Below are 8856 nucleotides of genomic sequence, written 5' to 3' on the forward strand. Positions count from 1 at the left end.
CTAAATCCCCAGCCCCCCTTTTTTAAATTTTTTTATTAGATATATTTCTTTATTTATATTTCAAACATTATTCCCCTTCCCAGTTTCCTGTCCATAAGCTCCCATTCCCTTCCCTCCCCCTCCACCATATGGGTATTCCCCCTATATATCACCCTTATTGATTCCCCCATATTCCCCTGCACTGGGGGTCCAACCTTGGCAGGACCAAGGTCTTCCCCTTCCCCTACTGCCCCAACAAGGCTATTCTCTGCTACATATGCAGTTGGAGCCCTGGGTTAGTCCATGTATAGTCTTTTGGTAGTGGTTTAGTCCCTGGGAGCTCTGGTTGGTTGGCATTGTTGTTTTAATCCGCTTGCAAGCTCCTTCAATTCTTTCAATCCTACCTCTAATTCCCCCCAAGGGGGTCCTGTTCTCAGTTCAGTGGTTTGCTGCTAGCATTGACCTCTGTATTGGACATGCTCTGGGTGTGTCTCTCGGGAGAGATCTATATCCGGTCCCTTTCAGCGTGCATTTTCTAGCTTCATCAATCTTATCTAGTTTTAGTGGCTGTATATATATATGGGCCACATGTGGGGCAGGCTTTGAATGGCCATTCCTTGAGTTGCTGCTCTAAACTTTTCTTCCATATCCCCTCATATGGAAATTTTTTCCCCTTTTAAGAAGGAGTGGGAGCATCCGCATTTTGGTCATCCCTCTTCTTTTTTTCTTTCTTTCTTTCTTTTCTTTTTTTTTTACAGAATGTTTTGTTTTACTTATTTTAATTTTTATATAACATTTGATTTACGCTTTTCCAGACATAAGAAATTAAATCTACAAAACTTGTGAATTCTTTCGTAGGTGGAATCATGATCTTAGCTTCAGTCAAGATGAATGGGAGGTGGGCACTTTACACCATGGGAGGAATTTGGTGGAACAAAAACAGATCTGGTTATTTCTTGTACATATGACACTAAAAAACTATGCGTTTTTTTTTTATTTTTTTATTATCTTGAGTATTTCTTATATACATTTCAAGTGTTATTCCCTTTCCCGGTTTCCGGACAGACATCACCCTCCCCCCTCCCCTTCCTTGTGGGTGTTCCCCTCCCAAACCTCCCCCCATTGCCACCCTCCCCGCATAGTCTAGTTCACTGGGGGTTCAGTCTTAGCAGGACCCAGGGCTTCCCCTTCCACTGGTGCTCTTACTAGGATATTCATTGCTACCTATGGGGACAGAGTCCAGGGTCAGTCCATGTATAGTCTTTAGGTAGTGGCTTAGTCCCTGGAAGCTCTGGTTGCTTGACATTGTTGTACTTTTGGGGTCTCGAGCACCTTCAAGCTCTTCCAGTTCTTTCTCTGATTCCTTCAACGGGGGACCTATTCTCAGTTCAGTGGTTTGCTGCTGGCATTCGCCTCTGTATTTGCTGTATTCTGGCTGTGTCTCTCAGGAGCGATCTACATCCGGCTCCTGTCGGTCTGCACTTCTTTGCTTCATCCATCTTGTCTAATTGGGTGGCTGTATATGTATGGGCCACCTGTGGGGCAGGCTCTGAATGGGTGTTCCTTCAGTCTCTGTTTTAATCTTTGCCTCTCCCTTCCCTGCCAAGGGTATTCTTTTTCCTCATTTAAAGAAGGAGTAAAGCATTCACATTTTGATCATCCGTCTTGAGTTTCCTTTGTTCTAGGGATCTAGGGTAATTCAAGCATTTGGGCTAATAGCCACTTATCAATGAGTGCATACCATGTATGTCTTTCTGTGAGTGGGTTAGCTCACTCAGGATGATATTTTCCAGTTCCAACCATTTGCCTACGAATTTCATAAACTCGTTGTTTTTGATAGCTGAGTAATATTCCATTGTGTAGATGTACCACATTTTCTGTATCCATTCCTCTGTTGAAGGGCATCTGGGTTCTTTCCAGTTTCTGGCTATTATAAATAAGGCTGCGATGAACATAGTGGAGCACGTGTCTCTTTTATATGTTGAGGCATCTTTTGGGTATATGCCCAAGAGAGGTATGGCTGGATCCTCAGGCAGTTCAATGTCCAATTTTCTGAGGAACCTCCAGACTGATTTCCAGAATGGTTTTACCAGTCTGCAATCCCACCAACAATGGAGGAGTGTTCCTCTTTCTCCACATCCTCGCCAGCATCTGCTGTCACCTGAGTTTTTGATCTTAGCCATTCTCACTGGTGTGAGGTGAAATCTCAGGGTTGTTTTGATTTGCATTTCCCTTATGACTAAAGATGTTGAACATTTCTTTAGGTGTTTCTCAGCCATTCGGCATTCCTCAGCTGTGAATTCTTTGTTTAGCTCTGAACCCCATTTTTTAATAGGGTTATTTGTTTCCCTGCGGTCTAACTTCTTGAGTTCTTTGTATATTTTGGATATAAGGCCTCTATCTGTTATAGGATTGGTAAAGATCTTTTCCCAATCTGTTGGTTGTCGTTTTGTCCTAATGACAGTGTCTTTTGCTTTACAAAAGCTTTGCAGTTTTATGAGATCCCATTTGTCGACTCTTGATCTTAGAGCATAAGCCATTGGTGTTTTGTTCAGGAAATTTTCTCCAGTGTCCATGTCTTCGAGACTCTTCCCCACTTTTTCTTCTATTAGTTTGAGTGTATCTGGTTTGATGTGGAGGTCCTTGATCCACTTGGACTTAAGCTTTGTACATGGTGATAAAAATGGATTGATTTGCATTCTTCTACATGTTGACCTCCAGTTGAACCAGCACCATTTGTTGAAAATGCTACATTTCTTCCATTGGATGGTTTTAGCTCCTCTGTCAAAGATCAAGTGACTATAGGTGTGTGGGTTCATTTCTGGGTCTTCAATTCTGTTCCACTGATCTGTCTGCCTGTCTCTGTACCAATAGCATACAGTTCTTATGACTATTGCTCTGTAATACTGCTTGAAGTCAGGGATGGTGATTCCCCCAGAAGTTCTTTTATTGTTGAGTATAGTTTTTGCTATCCTGGGTTTTTGTTATTCCAAATGAATTTGCAAATTGCTCTTTCTATATCTATAAAGAATTAAGTAGGAATTTTGATGGGGATTGCATTGAATCTGTAGATTGCTTTTGGCAAAATGGCCATCTTTTCTATATTAATCCTGCCAATCCATAAGCATGGAAGATCTTTCCATCTTCTGAGATCTTCCTCAATTTCTTTCTTCAGAGACTTGAAGTTCTTGTCATACAGATCTTTCACTTGCTTGGTTAAAGTCACACCAAGGTACTTTATATTATTTGGGACTACTGTGAAGGTTGTCATTTCTTTAATTTCTTTCTCAGACTGTTTATCCTTTGAGTAGAGGAAGGCTACTGATTTATTTGAGTTAATTTTATACACGACACTCTGCTGAAGTTGTTTATCATGCTAAGTACTTCTCTGGTGGAACTTTTGGGGTCACTTAAGTACACTACCATATCATCTGCAAATAGTGATATTTTGATTTCTTCCCTTCCAATTTGTATCCCTTTGACCTCCTTTCGCTGACTGATTGCTCTGGCTAGGACTTCAAGTACTATATTGAATAAGTAGGGAGAGAGTGGGCAGCCTTGTGTAGTCCCTGATTTTAGTGGGATTGCTTCAAGTTTTTCTCCATTTAGTTTGATGTTAGCTACTGGTTTGTTGTATATTGCTTTTACTATGTTTAGGTATGGGCCTTGAGTTCCTGATCTTTTCAGGATTTTTATCATGAAGGGGTGTTGAATTTTGTCAAATGCTTTCTCAGCATCTAATGAAATGGTCATGTGGTTCTTATCTTTGAATGTGTTTATATAGTGGATTACATTGATGGATTTTTGTATATTAAACCATTCCTGCATCCCTGGGATGAAACCTACTTGATCATGATGGATGATCGTTTTGATGTGTTCTTGGATTTGGTTGCAAGAATTTTATTGAGTATTTTTGCGTTAATATTCATAAGGGAAATTGGTCTGAAGTTCTCTTTCTTTGTTGGATCTTTATGTGGTTTCGGCCTAAGAGTAATTGTGGCTTCATAGAAGGAATTTGGTAGTGCTTCATCTGTTTCTATTTTGTGGAATAGTTTGGACAGTATTGGTATGAGGTCTTCTATGAAGGTCTGATAGAATTCTGCACTGAACCCATCTGGACTGGGCTCTTTTTGGTTGGGAGACTTTTAATATCTCCTTCTATTTCTTTAGGAATTATGGGGTTGTTTAGATAGTTTATTTGTTCCTGGTTTAACTTTGGTACCTGGTATTTGTCTAGAAAATTGTCTATTTCCTTCAGATTTTCCAGTTTTGTTGAATATAGGCTTTTGTAGTAGGATCTGATATTTTTTTTTAATTTCTTCAGATTCTGTTGTTATGTCTCCCATTTCATTTCTGATTTTGTTAATTTGGACACACTCTCTGTGACCTCTGGTTAGTCTCGCTAAGGGTTTATCTATCTTGTTGATTTTCTCAAAGAACCAGCTCCTGGTTTTGTTGATTCTTTGTATAGTCCTTTTTCTTTCTACTTGGTTGATTTCAGCTTTGAGTTTGATTATTTCCTGCCTTCTACTCCTCTTGGGTTTGTTTATTTCTTTTTGTTCTAGAGCTTTAAGGTGTGCTGTCAAAGCTGCTGACATATGCTCTCTCCTGTTTCTTTTTGCAGGCACTCAGAGCTATGAGTTTTCCTCTTAATACAGCTTTCATTGTGTCCCATAAGTTTGGGAATGTTGTATCTTCATTTTCATTAAATTCTAAGAAGTCTTTAATTTCTTTCTTTATTTCTTCCTTGACCAATTGTCATTGAGTAGAGCATTGTTCACAAGTCTGCAGTGGAGATAGAAAGAAGGGTGAAGGATAAAATCCCCATGGTAATAGAATCGGCCTCTTCTTGCCAGAGAAAACAGTGGCTTTCTAGAAACACTATTCAATGGCCTTTTTGCTGAAATGGTCACATGCTATGAGGGAACCTGGGGCTTCAATACAAATGTCTCTGATTTATCAAGGTTCCACTTATAATTATTTCTTCTGCACAGTCAGAGAAACTTCTCTAGTAACGAACTATAGAAATGATCCCTGAAAGTATAGTCTTAATTATTTCTTGACTTGCTGATGGTGGGAAGACAATAGGTATTTAGCAGAAAGCACACTTCTGATTCTGAAGTTTGCTCTCCTTCCAGGCTAGCAATGAAGGACATAAACTTGCTCAGGAAGCTGGCAAGTGGCAGTGTGTTGCAGTTCGCAGTCAGCCATACTGTCTTCACAAGGGTAAACTGATGCTCTGTATTCACTGTGTTGCTAAGCATGGGTGTATGACAGGGTGGGATTATTAAATATGTTTTCAACTGTGAGGGACTTGTTGGGATATAGCCCCATCTCAGGTGCAGGAGCATCTGTGGTTTTCGGTATGTAGTCTCCCGAAATAGCTTTAGTGGTCTGTTAATGCACTAAGGAGAGGAGGTGACTGTGAGACGAGCTGGAAGTCACTGCCACCAATTTTCATTGGGCAGTGTATAATGACCTCAATAATCCTTCACATTGATCCAGGCTTTTAATTTTTAAAAACACTTTTATGTGCTTTATCCCTTTTAATCTCCATGACAACCTCCCAAAGTAGGTAAGGTATGAGTTATCTAGGAGTCATGCAGGTCTGGCATTGTAGCCCCCATTAAAAAAAAAAGCGGAAACCAAGGCTTTATTGGTTAAGTAAAGAGCTCAAAGCCCATGAGCAAGAGATTGGTTTCCCAAGACCCCCTGTACATTTACATTTGACTCAACAAATATTCACCAAGCATCTGTGTAAGTGACAATGTTAACACCCTCGCCTTCACCCGACTCTCTTCTTCTTTTTTCTAGGCCTTTCAGGATCACATTGATTTCTTCTTGCTGAGATAGAATACAGAAGCAAGTTCAGAGAGGAGAAATTTGCTCAGTCTTAGAGTTTAGAGGGTACAGTCCATTATGGGAAGACATAGTGGGAGGAAAGGATTGGTTAGTGGTAGCAGAACTTGTGATGGCTGTTTCTTAGATGGCACTGAACAGGCCATCTGTCACCTGTTAAAGGGATGAGTGTAATGGCTGCCAGCAAGGCCCCACATCCAAAAGAGTGTTACAAGAAGGAACCAACTACATGAGCCTGGGGAGTGGGAGACACATTTCACCTTTAAGACATGACAAGAATTGAGGAAAAGTGTCTGATTGCCATCTCAGAGCATCATTCCATAACAGTGAATCTTCCTCCTGTTTTGGGTCTTTGGCACGTAGAGGTGATGGGAGTTCTCAAAAATGAATGATAAGGTGGATGGTGAAGGTGGATGGACATTATACATTTTATAGTTCTCTTAGAAGTTATTGGTATTGTCACAGGTTTAGTAGACTCTGAGTGCTGTGAAGTGAGATAGTCTCGGCATTTAATAGAATATAATCTATTCTGGAGGTCTTCTGAGTTTATTGAAATGTGAGAGATTGGTGAAAAGAAGGGAAGGAGATGTGATCTCAGAGGTTGGACAATTCATATTAAGCATTTTGGGGAGATAGATAGAACGTGGTCAGCAGGTGTCTATTTGGAAGCACACCCATGCACGAGTACTCTAGGAGAAGGGAGCAAGCCAGTGCTAGTAGCCACCTGCAGTGAAAGGAGGAAAACTATCATTCCTTCATGTTTATTGAGGTATAATCGGTAAGTAAAAGTCCCCGTATGAAGGCCTGTGACTTGGTGAGCTTAGGCAGATGTAGGTATTCTTGCTATCATCACTACAGACAAATTCATATAGAAAGACAATGTCTGCAAGATTCCTTGTGTCTGTGTCCACGTTTCTGTGTGTGTATGTGTTCATGTTAAAGTAAAAAACTTTAACATAAAACCAGATACACTAAACCTAATAAAAGAGAATTTTGGGAACAGCCTTGAACTCACTGGCATGGGATACAGCTTCCTGAACAGAAGAATACCGGTAGCACAGGCACAAAAAAACAACAATCAATAAATGGGACCTCATGAAACTGAAAAGCTTCTTCTGGAAGACAAAGGATAAAGTATCAGCCAACAGAATGGGAAAAGATCTTCACCAAGTTCACATCTGACAGAGGGCTAATATTCAAACTATATAGAGAACTCAAGAAATTAGACATCAATAAACCAAACAATCCAGTTTAAAATGGGGTACTCATTTGAACAGAGAATTCTCAACAGAGGAATCTAATGGCTGAGAAGCACTTAAAGAAATGTTCAACATCCTTAGTCATCAGGGAAATGCAAATCAAACTGCTATGCGACTCCCTCTTACAGCTGTCCGAATGGCTAAGACAAAAACCACAAGTGACAGCTCATGCTGGTGAGGATGTGGAGCAAGAAGAGCACGCCTTCATTGCTTATGGGAGTGCAAACTAGTATAGCCACTATGGAAATCAATATGACAGTTCCTCAGAAAACTGGAAATTGATCTATCTCATGACCCAGATATCCCAATCTTGGGTATATACCCAAAGGACTCTTCATTCTACCACAAGGACACTTGTTAAAACCATATTCATTGCAACTTTATTCAATGACCAGCAACTGGAAACAACCTAGATATCCCTCAATCGAAGAATAGATTTAAAATATGTGGTACATGTACACAGTGTAGTACTACTCAGCTGTTAAAAATAATGTTATTATCAAATTTGAAGCAAATGGATGGACCTGGAAAATATCATCCTGGGTAGGTTAAGCCAGAACCAGAAAGACAAACGTGGTATGTACTCACTTAGAAGTGACATTAGCTGTTAAGTAAAGGATATATCATGCTACAAACCACAGATCCAGAGAGGCTAAGTAACAAGGGAGGTTACTCAAGGGAGTATTCATGGATCTCTCCTGGAAGAGGAAATAGGTAGATTTTACCAGTGGAGTAGGGGAGTGTAAGTATGGGACCATGAGGGAGAGAACACTGGGTGAGATGACTGGAATTGGGGGACATTTGTGGTAATGTAGAAACCTAGCACAGTGGAACTCAACGGAATCAGTGTAAGTGACCCTAATGAAGTCTCCTAGTAATGGGGAAATATGGAGGCCAAACTGGCCATCTTCTATAGCCAGGCAAGGCTCTTAGTAGCGGGACTGAGACATCAATCTAGCCACAAAACCTTTGACTTACAATCCGTCCTGCCTGGAAGATGTGATGGGGCAATGGTGCTACAGAACTTGTCAGGACTTGTCCAACTTGAGGCCCATTTCATGAGAGGGAGCCTATGCCTGATACTGCCTGGATGGCCAGGAACCAAAGGTAGGATAGCCAGAGACCCAAGATAGAACCAAACACAATTGACAAAAGAAAAGTCAATAAAGTGATTCCTCATGATATTCTGTTATAGTCAGAGATTGGTGTCTAGCCCAGTTTTCATCAGAGAGGGTTCATCCAGCAATGGATGAAGGGAGTGGATGCACAGACTCACACCTCAACAGTAATAAATATTATATATATATACATACATATATATATATATATATATATTCATTGTGTTTGTCCAGAGCAGTGCTTCTCAACCTGTGGGTAGTGACCTCTTTGGGAATGAAGCTACCCTTTCACAGGGATCACCTAAGATGATCATCAGAAAACATAGATGTTTACATTATGATTCATAACAGCAACAAAATTACAATTATGAAACAACAGCAAAAGTAATTTTGTTTTGGAGATCACTACAACATGAACTATATTAAAGGGTTGCAGCATTGGTGAAGGCTGAGACCCACTTCCCTAGAGAACCCTGAATAGAGAACTAGAGAACTGTTCTCTAGAGAACTGTTAGCAAGTGGTCCACATTCATTTATGTGATTGTAAAAGTGAATTTCCTCCTTTGTGAGGATTGAATAGTAATCTATTGTATGTCGAGAGCCAGCAGGTACACAAACTTATGTTCAACATTGCTAACCAC

At 40.3% G+C, this 8856-nt stretch overlaps 1 pseudogene; it reads right to left on the bottom strand.

Annotated features, from left to right (window-relative positions):
* Positions 1 to 4929: 4929 nt before the first annotated feature.
* On the bottom strand, positions 4930 to 5029 carry LOC120103366 (small nucleolar RNA U3; annotated as a pseudogene).
* Between the last annotated feature and the right edge of the window lie 3827 nt (positions 5030 to 8856).

This window comes from Rattus norvegicus, chromosome 5 (assembly GCF_021556685.1).
Source record: "Rattus norvegicus strain SHRSP/BbbUtx chromosome 5, alternate assembly SHRSP_T2T, whole genome shotgun sequence".
NCBI classification, from domain to species: domain Eukaryota; kingdom Metazoa; phylum Chordata; class Mammalia; order Rodentia; family Muridae; genus Rattus; species Rattus norvegicus.